Genomic DNA, 14,873 nt, shown 5'->3' with positions numbered 1-14,873 from the left:
GTTATTTTTTTCTTTAAATATAAATCAACTATTGAAAGTGGATACTTTTCTCATTTATGTTTTTTCTTCTATAAGAAAGATAAATTGAAAATGGATGAAATATAGGAAAACATGTACAGAAAATATGTAGTTGAATCTTCTAGTTTAATGTATTATATGTTATGAGAAATTGGTAGGGTTGTGAATTTGAGGGATTTTTTACTGTTACTTTCCCCCTTATTAATCTTCAAAATGAAAAAATGTGGGTCATGTTTTTTAAAGGAATAATGAATTATTTTTAAATGGACAATGTTGATATTTGTATTGCGAAATAATGTTTCCTCTCTGGATTCAAATTCTTTCTTTGGAGGAGGGTACAATTTCAAATAAAGAGTGGGTAAGGTGTATGAAAGATACCTTGCAAAACTCCTTTCACAACAAGATTAGACTTTCCAAAATATCAAAAATACAAAGTTATCACTATAGGGAAACTTTACAATAGAGGATTCCATAATGATTACCTGAACTCTAAAAAATTCCACATAACAATCTATAATTGAATTCAAGGAAGTGTTGTTTGCCTCTGCAGGATCTGTTCTTTAGTATATGTATTTCAGGACCCATTAAAAATGTAGACATCCAACAACCCATGTCGAACAACAATGCTTTAAGTTGTGGTGAATGATACCAGCTGTGAGATTCCTTATGTTGTTTTTGTACTAGATGCATGCCAAATGACGAATGGGAATTATTTGTAGGGTTGGTGGAAAGTCGGCAGATTTTTCACATGTCATATTGTTTGTAGGGTTAGATTTTGTTCCAAGTAGAAGATGATGATTAGTTGAATTCCTTCACATTTTCGTTTTCTGGCGAGTAAATATTTCTTAATTGTTTTGGGTTTGAACATGAAATGTTGCTTCAACCATGGCCCATTTAGGTTTGTCTTTTAGCAGGTCATAAAACATCTTGTAGCATGTCTTTCTGTTGAGAAGAGAAGAGATTTCTCTAGTTCAGAAATGCCCACTTCTAGGATCTCTTTAAAAGAAATAATTTCAATCTCAATGTCATCATAAATAGAAGAAATGATTTAAAGATAATAATTATAATCTCTCTGGAAGGATCCCTAAATCCATTGGCAACCTCCAACAACTAGAAAAATTAAATCTTGTTATGAACTAGTTATCGGGTAGTATACCTATAACTATGGGGAAATGTGTGAAGTTACTACCACTAAACTATCATATAACATATTCATAGGGCACTTACCTCATAAAATTCATGAAATTGAGGATCTTCATTCATGTAGGCCCTAGTAAACTTGTTGTGAACGTAAATTAATTTATTACCTGTTGTTAGAGGCAATAATTTATGTTGCAAAGGAGATAGTTCCAATGTACACAACATTTAGATCAAATAACATATCACATCTCTCTTCATCTATGCTCTTCTTCCTTATGCTGCCTACTTACAACTTTAAATTAATAACATATCACATCTCTCTTCATCTATGCTCTTCTTCCTTATGCTACCTACTTACAACTTTAAATTAATAACATATCACATCTCTCTTCATCTATGCTCTTCTTCCTTATGCTACATACTTGCAACGTTAAATTAATTTATTACCTTTTGTTAGAGGCAATAATTTATGTTGCAAAGGAGATAGCTCCAAAGCACACAACATTTAGATCAAATAACATATCATATCTCTCTTCATCTATGCTCTTTTTCCTTATGTTACCTATTTACAACTTTCATGTGCAACAAGTGATGCAAATGCTAATTATATTATTTTTCTATAACTTTATTTAGTTTGTTGGATGTGTATTAGTGAATTGTCAAATATTAAACACCATGCACTAAATTAATGATTGACTTATTATCTTTATATCTTGTCATTAGATGAGAATAAAATGATATTCAATAAACATAATTTAACCAATATAATAAACTCATCCTTAACTTAGTGAATAATGCTGGGTATTTACCATTCAAATAAGCCAACCAAAAATATCCCACTTAACCCATGAAAATTTTCTTAACAAAATCTAAATAATTGCAGTACAAAACAAAAATCGATAGTGAAGGTAGTGGACCAACTTAAGCTCGTTCAATGATGGAGAAGGTTCATGCATGCCCGACCTCTTACATTTCTGTATTATTCTATTCTGGGTGACTATTCAACACCGCAGTAGTCGCGTGCCGCGTGACTTGCGTCGCCGTGCTACAGAATCCATTATCAGAAAACGGAGGGAAGCTGCAATTTATCGTACAAGTATACGTTCGATAGTTGCGATGAAAAGCCATTCGTTCCCGTCGGGCGGTGGAATTCTGTAATACGGAAAGGAAATGCTTACAGATGGGCCGACCAAAGACAAAATAGTAATCAAACATTCAATAGAAAGGGAGAAAGTTGTTCACCGGCGTCACGTTATAAAATTGGAACTCGACTTTTTCGTCACCACACATTGCTTCTCTCTCTCTCTGCATTGAGGGATTCCTGCTCCTCTTTTCAGAGATGGCGAGGAAGGGTTATTCGGCCGCAACGATTGCAGCGGTCACTGTACTATTGTTGGTTTGCCTGCACGTAACGGCGGTGCACGCAAAGGTGAAGTTAGGGAAGGAGAAAATTAGCCGCCTTCATTTCTATTTCCACGATTTACTGGTGGGCAAAAATGTCACGGCCGTGCAGGTGGCCTCGGCTTCCACCACCGACAATTACTTTACACAGTTCGGCATGGTGAGGGTTATGGACGACTGGCTAACCGAAGGGCCGGAGGGAACATCCAAAATGTTGGGCAGAGCGCAAGGTATTTATGTTTCTGCGAGCCAAGAAAAGTTCCAGCTGCTGATGGCAACGACGTTTGTTTTCGAGAGCGGAAAGTACAACGGCAGCACCTTGGCCATGGTGGGGAAGAATGCGGTGGTCGAACAAGTGAGAGAAATGCCAATCGTGGGAGGAAGCGGATTATTTCGGTTTGCTCGAGGCTACGCACTCGCCCACACCCATTCCATAGATCTCAAGACTGGCAACGCCGTAGTTGAATACAATGTAACCGTGCTCCATTACTAGCCCTTCCGTAGTTCTGTCTGTCTGAGCAGGGAGAAATTTCTTTCCATTTCAAGTTTTGCTGCAGTAAACGCTTTTTCATGTAACGATGGAATAGCAACAGCTTTCCAATTTTCCAGATTTGCCTCTTTTGTTAGGGTGAGATCTGCAAATTCATTCTCACTCCTCAGTTTCATAGGGAATTCAAATAGTTTGATAAACTGTAGTATTTTTACGGGACTATTTAATAACTTTGCATTTGTTTTTGTGGCTGGTAAATAGACCAGCTTAGATGTGTGTAAACATCAAAAAGAATTTGGATGTAAAATTTTGTGGGTAGGAAAAATTACAGTTTTATATTAATATATTTTTAAATGTTGTTTTTCTTAATTATTATTGGTCTAGAATTTTTTTATTACAATACAATTATTTAAAATTTTGATTCTTTAAAAAATTATAATTGGATTACTTTCTATATTTAATACATTTTTAATAATATCAATCACATATAAATCTAATGAATATTTAATTGTGATTGTTTAATGGTGAGAATTTTATTTAATTGTGATTGTTTAATGGTGAGAATTTTATATTAAAATCTATATGGTTTATTAAAATTTAAGAATATAAGAGATTAATGAAAAAAATTTAATATTTTATTTCTATGCTAAAAAGAAGTGAGATAAACATTTCAAAATTAATATAGTTTGGTGACTTAAAATCTCAAGAAAGTTTGTAGTGTGACAAATATTTTGAAAAATAGATTGAATGTGACTATAATATGAACAAAAGTGTTTTTCATATTCAATCCTCTTAGGATTGTGCATATGATAAACTATTTCATCCTATCGTGTTTTAGGAATTGACCAATATCTAGTTTCACTCTGAAGATCATGAGAATTAATTCTTATCTTGGCAATGCTCATTTTCCTCTTAACACTAGTCAAAGAAAAAAGATAATTTCAATTTTTCAGATTTGGGTTGATCATCTTAGTTTCAGTTTTCCATCTAGCTCTTCATTACCTCACAATTTTTCCTTCAGTTTTTAAGTAATAGTATTTTTAATATTATCCAGATTTTGCAAGATAATCTTCTCCTTTATTCTTCAATGGTCTAGTCAACACTCGCATCTTTATGCTACAGTTACTTGGGCCTAAGGTGAGACTTTTGGCTAGAGTTAAAAACAATTTTAGGAAACCTCTTTGCATCTATGTTGTATAACTTTTCCTTATATATAAGATAGGTAGTCATAGCTATGTTTTCAATATCTTGTCATAGCTATGTTTTTAACGAGTGAAAGACTTGTTTCAATTAAATAAATGAAATAAGAAGTGATAAACCACACTTTGGTTCCAAACCAGTTGGCCAAACATTTCTCTTATGTAATTTTTACCAAAAAACTTTTCTTAAATATTTTTGTGTAAATTATAAATTGTTTTTTAAATTTATTCAATTTTCTTTTATAATTCTCCAATATATATAAAAAAATTCTCTAACGTCCAACATCACTAAACATAACATTCCTATAAATTAATATAATTTTATTTATCTTATTAATTTTGAATTAAATTTAGTAAAAACAATAATATATTTTTTAAGGAAATGAAGAAGTTATTCATACAATTAAAAATAAAATTTGCGAGAAAATAAGTGGCTATGTAAATTTACTCAAAGAAAAAACAATTTTTTTATAAAGTGAAGAAGTTATTATGGAATTAAAAAATAAAATTTGTGAGAAGATAAGTGGAATTTGCCTTACATTTTGATGAATAAAATTTTCACGAAGCTACAGAGGTGAGGGATGAAATAAAAAATTGCCTTTGTTGGAGGTGCATCCTAAGTTTTGATTAATTTGAGAGCATTGAGTCCTTGCTTTTGTTGATAGCGAGCTTATGGAATCTATGAGATTACAGCAGCAGCCTATTCCACTCCTGGTTTTCTGTTTCTTGAATTTGCCGTTCATTAGAGTTGGGTAGCATGCATGTCAATCAGGAAAGTTCCTTCTCTGACGGGCAGCGCTTTACCAGATTGAAATGAATTCCTGATGCGGACGTTGCTTCCACGGATTTGATCAAATTGCGTTCTAGCGGATGATTCACGAGGCAATTTTGACTCCCGAAACCTGCACTGTGGACGGCTTTTTTTCACGTTGCTTCCACGGATTTGATCAAGTTGCGGTCAAGCGGATGATTCACGAGGAAAGTCTGACTCCCGAAACTTGGACTGTGGAACCTTTTTTTCCAAATTGGAGAACCAATGGCCGGTTGCTTGGCACCAACGGTAGGGAGTTGGCAGAGTACCAATGTTCGCCTGATTCGGACAATATGTTTAAGAAAATGCGTGCAAAAAAACATTAGTAGTTATCTGTGCCAAAGCATAGGATTGCCACCATTTGTTTGACTAAATGTTTATAGCAAATTCTCCTTTTTATTACACTATAAACTCTAAACCCTTTAGAGGAAATCCAAATTAAGTAGGAGATCTTTCCTTAACTTCTATGAAGCACCTTTGTGATAGTGTGGCCAAAATAAATTTCAATCTAGCCTACTTTGAGTAGAAAAATGAACAAGTAAAGAGGGAAGCCCCTCACTTCTCCCAGCTTAAAGAAGGGGATGATATGACTATTTCCCCATGCACTTACATATGCCATAAGCCTTGATTTCCAAGAACGTTAAGATGACATATTCTGCATCCTCGACACTTTCTTACTCTACCCACTGTCAATCCATGCATCCTCGACACTTTCTTACTCTACCCATTGTCAATCCATGCATTTCTGCTACACCCATGTCCATATGAAGCTGCATGCTGGATATTTCCATTACAATGCCTCGTTCCTTGGAAAATTGGTGAAGAAAGGCCTAGGCTCCCTGGGCCTCGATCCCTATAACATTCATTCTTTGATAAACACTGTAACTTGTAGCACTGAAGTGGTTGTAGGGGAGTTAAAACTAAGAAAGCGAGCTACACAGTGGTGGGGAGAAATGCAATCATAAATACGAAAATCCTAGAGGGATGCTAGTAAATTGGTAAACTCTTCTATGTCTAACTCCTGCAATTATGATAGTTTGGTTTCTTTTGCATGGTGGACTTCAAGATTTTGTAAGTAGTGTGACCTCGTGGACTTCAGTCTTCTTGGTATCTTTTGGCTTGCATTGACTTCTTCCCATGCCCAAAGATTCCCCCCTTGTGTCGCTCCCTTTTTTGTTGTTTGATGGCCACTGTTGTTGGTTAGCTTGGGCCTTAATTCCCATTCTCCACACAACCCTATTCTGGCTAAGCTTTTCTTGGCATATGTGTCCTTAACACCCCTCGTCTTTTATCAACTCTAGTTCTTGTCTACATTTAGAAGCCATGCCAAGGCAGAAGATGCATTCTCGCTGGGTGTTTAGTGGTAGAGGCTCTTCAAGTAGAACTCGAGCCCCAAATCAAGCCCAATCTACTATAGCAAATTTCCATTCTTCCACCCCTCTCGAAATTCAAGTAGAAATTCAACAATTGGAAGTGGTGACCACAAATGATTGTAAGGCTTATTCAGACCCTGAAATACAAATTGAAGTTGCTAGCTAGGTCCTTGATCCTCATCACAACAGGGGATGAAGGAGTCAATGCTTTAACTCCATCACCCTTCACTGGAAAATGAAGATGCTTCTGGGTCATTTCCTCAAAGAAAAACATGAGGATCACAACAAGATAATTGCCCACCTCAATGAAATCCAAAGAGTCTAATGTAACCAATTCTCTTGGCTAGCTAGCCTTGATGCTCGGCTAACACATATTGATGGACATCTTAAGTGACAATACCAACCTTCAACATGCTCAAGTGCATAGGACCCGACCTTGGTAACGTCCTATGATAAATGATGTTTGTCCAGATTTCCTGTTTTATGCTTTTGGATTAAGAAACTTTATTTTACTTTCATAAATAGATTGATGGCTAGCTACACTTGGCAAATGATATATATATATATATATATATATATATATATATATATATATATATATATAAATATATAATAACGATAGTCCCATACAATTGTCTCAATACAAGATAACTCAAATTGAATCTATAATTTTGAGTATTTTGATGGACAAGAAAGTAATAAATTACTTCCAGTAACAGTGGTCTAATTTCTCTTATAGAATACCATACTAATAAACTTTTATACTAATATTTATAATATAATAAAATACCTTAATTAACCTTAAAAAAACATCTCAAACCTAAACTCTTTAAATAAATCTCAATGTCTATAATAAAATACCTCAATTAACCTTAAAAAAAAATCTCAAACCTAAACTCTTTAAATAAATCTCAATCTCTATAATAAAATACCTTAATTAACCTTAAAAAAAATATCTCAAACCTAAACTCTTTAAATAAATCTCAATCTCCTTTGATCCTAAACTAAAATCGTCAACTAGAAGCTTGTGTTGTGGAAAGCACATAAGATATCCTCGAATTAATAGTATTTTATATTATATAGTTATTTTCTTAGATCATTCCGAATAATTTGTCGAAGATAGAATTAAAATGTTGTTAAATAATGGATCCATACATGTGAGGATAGTCTTAAATAGAGGAGGAATGACCTGTTATAGAATTTTATGAACCCAATGTTTCGGACTACCAAGTGAGTCCATCATCAGGGGCTACGACGATAGACATTCTAGAGATATTTGATAATATCTCTAGAATATCTATTGTCCCAGCCCCTGATGATGGACTCACTTGTAGTCCGAAACATTGGGTTCATAAAATTGTATAACAGATCATTCCTCCTCTATTTAAGAGAATTAAAATGGTTTGAATTAAGATATATGAATTTATTATATTGGTAAAATATGCATATAAGTGAAATTGAAATGGATCTCTCTTGCACAATATAAAACTAAGTTTTCCAAAAATTTGAGTTTCTCTCTTAATATAATAGAGACTTTAATGCCTCGTGGGTAATAGAAATAACCTACAAAGTAATGATAAATTAATTGTAGTTATGTTTATTGGTGTTTTATAATTTGCTTGGGGAGATGTGTAGGGGGTAATGTTTTATATAAAAGAGACTATAAGTTTGTTGAGAAAAATATATAAATAAAAAAAACAAAACAAAATAAAATTAAATGTGAGCTTCATATGTTTTAATTGTGTCAAATAGTCAATATGCAAATCAAAATTTATAGTCTTAATTTTAAAGGAGCAAATAAATTCAGTTTTGAAGTGGATAAATTAATTGTAAGTCTACACATTTACAATTTTACTCAAAGGAAAGACATAAATAATGGTGGGAAGTTACTATATTTATTTGCATCTTATTTCTATCCAATTTTAATGCCAAGATTAACTTAAATTATGGTGTGAAGTAATTTATGGTAAATACTTTATTTACATGAGTATGAGCTATTTTCAAAGATTTTATTTGTGAATTAGAAAATCACTACCAAAATATCTAAGAATAATGTGTAATTATTGGAACCATATCCATAAATTATGGTATTAAATATGTGATGTAGTTATTTACATGTCATTGTATTATTCAAAGGTTACAATAAGACCTTCAAGTTATTGTCCAATCAAATATTTAAAAATAGTTTAAATTGTTTTTAATAACATTAAAAAAATAAATATTTATTTTTCAAAGATAAAACGTTATGAGTTGCATTGGTCAATGCTAAAATAATAATGTTCAACATGAAAATTGATTGTTGGAGGCAAGGACTAGTAATGATTTTATACTCATATTTAATTTAATTAATAAGTACATAAAAACTTAATACTTACAATAAAATTTTACCATTAATATTATTAACTTGTAATTAGGCTTTGTCACAATACCATGGCTTATCAATACCACATGCCCAAAAACCATAACTCATTTCACAATAAAGATATTTTATAAATATTTTATTTTAATTTATTTTTATGACTTTATAAAAATTAAATCTAAAAGAAAAAGTATTATTTTTGAGATATATCTAAACCCTCTAACTTCACTACTGCTAAAACATAATGTAGATCAACCATAGAGATTAAATCAATGTTTCAATAAAATTAAAAATGAGAATACTTTTATATATAAAAATGTGAAATTTACATAATACTAGCTAAGATCTATTTTAACTCCAGATCTACAGAGCATCTAGAGGGATCAAATCCCTTTTCACTCCAAAAGAGGTTTGCACCTCAAGAGATTTGATCCCTCTAAGGGCTTCCTAGATTTAAAATTAAAACAAATCTAAATTATATATATATATATATATATATATATATATATAATTTTAATCCACTACTTTATTACAACTATATAATATAAATTTCAAACTCATATTCATATATTTAATATGGAGTATAAAATCTATATTAATAAACTACTTTATAACATATACATGATATAAATTTAAAATTCATATTCATGTTAATTATATGGAGTACAAAATTTATAATTTTAATTAAAATTTGGTAAATCAAAGTTAAATTTCAGGGGTGGCATGAGGGCATGGATTATATTTAGTCCCAAAGGAAAACTATATATTAATTACTCTTCGGGGCTTTTACAGAAGACCGATAATCAAGCTGAAATGTATGGCCCCTTGCTTGGATTAATATTGGTCAAAGATTTGGGAATATTTGAGAACATAATCCTAGGAGATTCTCTACTGACTATTTACACTTACGCAAAGGCTCATCTCCTAAGGATAACCACCTAAAAATCCTTCTTTAAAGAATTTAATGTGCACTGAAACAATTCCTCTTGAAGTCATTTTTTCATATACTCAGATGTCAAAACATGGAAGAAGATAGACAGGCTAATCTAGCCCGCCTTCTAAAAGTCCGTCAGATGGAGATAAATGACTCCTCTTGATGGAGAAATATACCTTAGGTTTAATGAAAATGCAATGGTATTTTATTCTAAGGTCACATCCTTATAATTTTTGTAGAAATATGAGAAAAAGCATTATAATTTATAATCTAATGGAGGGACATATCAAAATGGGCATCATGGCTCTAGGAGCAAGAATGACCCATGCATGGGAATTCTTCCTAATAACTCCACAATCTCAAACAATCAATATCATACAGCAAAACTAGTCTTGATATGACCATGCACCTAGTTTAGTGATGGAATCAAGAAGGTTGGCCATAATGAAACTTAATGGTGATAGGATTGATATTGTGTGTGGGCTCTCTGGATTTCGAATTAAATATATGGCCTGCACTGGATTTTATTTCATAGTTCCCAATTGCCTATATAGTGGGATTTGTTTCTCAATTGCTCCCAATGGTGTCCCACACATGCAAATTCTAGGCAGGCTCCATTTTTTGAATTTCTCAATGATAATTGGCTCTGTGACTTACTCTTACACATTCATGGCAAAGGGTTGTGCCTGCATATTGTAAATTGGGGAAAATTATATGCCTCATCCATCACTAGGGCTTGTAAGGTCTCACAGTATACTCGAAGAAGCTTCTTCTATTGGGTTTGCATTTTCTCTAGTGGCCAGGATGTCCAATCTTGTGGATGCTTTGTGTGGTAGGTTTGCCTTACGCAACTAGGCCCTTTAATTTTCAGGACTCTCTTTTTCCCATGTGCGAATATTCTTTATGTTTTTTGTGATTATTTTTTATTGGTTTATCTCTCCTCTATTTGGTATTTCCCTCTACTATTGGTCCACTTTGAATTGTATGCTCTCAATATTCTGAATTTACGAAGAAGCTTTGATCATCCCTATGAGAAGAAATTGGTCTCCCATGGTGGTGCTCCTACTATATCTCTAACTTTTGCTACTATGAGGCCATTGACAACTTCTGTGCTTTTCTTCATAGTGTTATCATCAGCCCTCTAACCACTATGAGCCTCGTCTTCTTCGACGCTTGGACCCTTGTCCCTAACACTCCAACTATGTTGACCACGAAAGGTAATTTAGCTGTTGTTGGGGATAATAGTTGTCTAGGAACATGGGACTAACCTCCCACTCAAGTTAATGGTAAGGTTTTGGAAGACTACTAATCCCTATAGGTTTTGGTGTAATGGAAAACCTAAACAAGGACCAGGCCCCCTTTCCTTACACCCGCAACCATTCCCTCTTCCTTGGGTTTCTCTATTAGGTCCTTTTACTCTTCAATGGTTGATAGGAGCTATTGCAAGAACACACTCTATAGGGAGTTCAAACTCCCTTTATTCTGTTGGTCACCTCTACAGGTATATAATAGTTTTCATCCTATCTATATTGAGGCCGTTCATTGGTTTTTATTTTAAGGCTTGGCTCCCCTTTCTCAGTAATTGTCAGTTTGAACTTTCAGTTTTTAGCATTTATAGAATTAATTTGGTTTCATTATCCTATTATCGGGCTTTAAGGGACTCTCTTCTTCTTCCTATCCCAGGAACCTAGTTTCTATTTCCTCTTTATTCTTGCCTAGCTAGGTTCTCTTCTCCCTTTTTGTGTTTTTATCTCATCCCCGTCTCCCAACTCCCACACCAGTCTACGAAATCCCCTTTTAGCCTTCTTTCTCTAAGTGGTTTTCAAGGGATGTGGTTTGTTTCTTCAGCCCCAGTTCTTTACTAATCTTCATTTCTGTGAGCCACCATTGCTTATTTTCACTCTTTTCTCTTATCCTCCTTTGTTTCCTCTATCATTCCTCAATAGATAGCTCACTCTCGTTAAGGAACCAACAGTCAAGACACATGTGGGGGCTCTTGGGATCAAGAACATGCCCACTCCTCACCTTTATTGCATGAAAAATCGACTCGAGATAAAGGAATAGATACAAAATTGAGAAAGAGGTGGTAATTGATCAAGAAGATAACACAAACCCAAAGGTCCTAGCTCTAGTGGCAAACTTGGTGCCAAACACTAGTCACACTAATGGCCAACAAAATCAATACCTGCACACTTTCAACTTATATTGGAAAACTAAAACTTTGTTTGACAAAGTCCTTCACAAATGAAATTAAGCTAAGAAAGAGATCCTTCTATAGCTTGATGAAGTATAGGTGGAGCATCGTGACATGGAAAATAGATTAGCTCGAATTGAGAATGTGCTCTTTAGTGGCAGGGGTCTTGCTCCCTTAGATAGCCCAAGGGATCTAGTCCCTATTGTGGTCTCAACGTCCTTGTAATTTCTTTCATGGTGTTTATTGGTGGCTTTGAGCATTGTTTTTATGCTCTGTGTTTCTTGGTCCTTCGATTGTCCATGGAAACTTTTTTTTGCTATGAAAGGTGCAACACCAGATATGTCATGACCCTATTTTGTTATCAACTATGCTCATCTTTGTTAGCAACATAAACATCAAACTTAGAGATAATTTTTATGTTATTATGATCCTTTTTTAAACTAATTTCATCTTATTTTATAGTTGGTTTGGTTTCCCTTGTGATAGACCATAGCACCAAAAAATTTAATATGAATGTAATCCTATTTTAAAGAGAATATAAAACTTTCAACATATTTAAAAAATCATCCTATTTTAAAATTTAAATTAAAAAAAATAAAATATTTTTTATAATAAATTAAAATAAATTATACAAATGATTTAATCCTAACTCATAATTTCATATATTTAATTATTTTTTTAATTCTTATCTTTTGAAGTTTTTTTTAATAAACTAAAAAAATTAATAATTATATAATCTTGGTCAAAAAAAATATTCACAACTTAATTATGGTTATGTAAAAGTAAAACTCTTTATCATTCATTACATTTTAATATATCTATTTTTAATAATCTATTTTTGCCAATAAACAAGATATAAATAAAACCAAATAATCTATAATAATTTATTAATCATTTATATTAATTGATATAAATCTATCTATATTTTGGGAAAAATATAAATCTATCTATCATCTAAAATATTTAAAATAATATTAAAATTCAAAATTTAACTATTAATATATTAAGATATTCAAAACATCTTTAAAATTGACCTACTATAATGGAACATATTAAGATATTAAAAGATCATTTAAATTGACATGATAAAAGCGTAAGCGTTCAGTTCAGAAAAGTTGCTTAAACTAATGAAAAGTGATTAAGAAGAAAAAGTTCACACCGAGGTATTTGACAAACATAAATCACTTTAATGAATTATCATTTCTCATTCTCATGTTTTAATTAAAATAATAATTAAACAAGTCCACTACGTATTTAGTTTCTGTGTGAAATGCAAAACACTCTGGCATTGGAGTTTAGTCATGATTCTCTAATGACATCTTGAACGCCTTTCTCAGTGACAAAAGCCAAACCTTCAAGTCAATGATTTAGAAAAGTTCGTGTTCCCTGAAACGACCAGGTAACTTCACAAACCCGTTACACATTTGTATCTAATTTGGTTATCGGTATCCAACAACGCCTGAAGACGTGACACTCAAAAAGTTACAGTTGTCAGACCAAAGAATCCCATACATCTAAACGAAATTTTCGTCGGTCTTCCATTTTTTTGCTGGGAAAGATGAATTGAACTCATCCAGAAGGTCTACCATGCGCTCTGAAAGTCCATGGGTTCACGTTATACGGCAGAAAATGTGGCATGAAACTAAGAAAATTCTGCACCCACAACAAATGTGCTAGAAGTTCGCGGCTACACAAGACAAAATAACAATAAAAAGAAAATAGTGGCACAAACTTATAAGCGTGTTCATCACGGGAATCTTCTCTTTAAAAGTGGGTGTGGTGTGGGGGTGGTAACAGAGTTCTAAAGTTTCATTGATTTTTCAATCCAGGTAATTTTATGTTTTATAGTGTTTTCTTACTCTTCTTTTTAAATTCTCACATGATGTCGAAGTCATAGCTTGTTCCATCAACCTGAAGAGAGCCTTTGAAGGAGGAGGTTGTGAAGGGTCGAGTAACCAATCTCACCAATGCCACTCTCTCAACAACATGCAATGACATATTTCTTATAAAACATTTGTTGGATCATGAAAATTGTGTAGCATGCTTTGCTCGAGTATTCGAAAGGAGTTTGTTTCTGACATATAGCATAATTAAGTGCTTGAGTCATAGGTTGTCTATGAAGAAGGTTTGGTAATTTTGAAGTGCTTTTTTTTTCCATGGAAAAATCATACATCTGAAGTGCTTTTTTATTTGTTTAGCACAACCATTTATAGTTGGTATAATTTCTAATCTTGGATAGATGCATTTTACAAGGATGCAAATGAATAATTTACTAGTTAGATGATTGAATATAGAAAACATCGTTGAAGGGCTCAATTAATTTACTTAATTTTGATCAGGGATTTTTTATAGGTGGGAATTCATAGTCATTATCATAATAGGTAGTAAAATCTAGAGGCTTCAACCATTAGTAGAGGAGAGGAAAACCAAATGGTGCACACAGATGGGTTGTCTTCTTTCCCCTGCTAATTACATGGTGGAGATTGGGTCACTTCTTTGCCTTACGAAAATATTGCAAAAAGCTCATGACACCGTATTCTAGACTAACAATTCTTATACTTCTTTTAGATTATGAAATCCAAGCTTATTTCTAACATCCACATGAATCTTCCAACATTGAGAAAGTTCAATGCAATATTTATTGTAATCACATAACAATTTCGTTATCTACTACTCAATTTGTATCACAGTCATGAAAAATATGTCAAAGTGACCACCAATAGCTCTTGGCACTTTGAACAATGCAAATCATCAACCTCATCACCAACAGCTCTGACTTGGTTAGTGCAAGGTTGTCTAAGAACACCTGAAGAAGGAAGTTGGGAAGCAATCTCACACATTCGATCCTAAGAGTTGGCTTATCATTTGAATCCACACTCACTCATATAATTCTCCCAAGAATGATTCTCTTATACTCTTGTGAAGTATCCAAAAAAGTGTCTTGAGGCCTTCCA

General features: G+C 33.1%; 1 pseudogene; it reads left to right on the top strand.

Annotated features, from left to right (window-relative positions):
* Positions 1-2,460: 2,460 nt before the first annotated feature.
* LOC149187288 (dirigent protein 22 pseudogene) lies at positions 2,461-3,269 on the top strand (annotated as a pseudogene).
* Positions 3,270-14,873: the final 11,604 nt, after the last annotated feature.

Source organism: Pinus tabuliformis, chromosome 3_1 (assembly GCF_031772625.1).
Source record: "Pinus tabuliformis cultivar Carrire ecotype Pingquan chromosome 3_1, CPIR1, whole genome shotgun sequence".
Lineage (NCBI taxonomy): Eukaryota > Viridiplantae > Streptophyta > Pinopsida > Pinales > Pinaceae > Pinus > Pinus tabuliformis.
The sequence above is the reverse complement of the archived record's forward strand: the minus strand, read 5'-3'. Positions and strand labels throughout refer to the sequence as shown.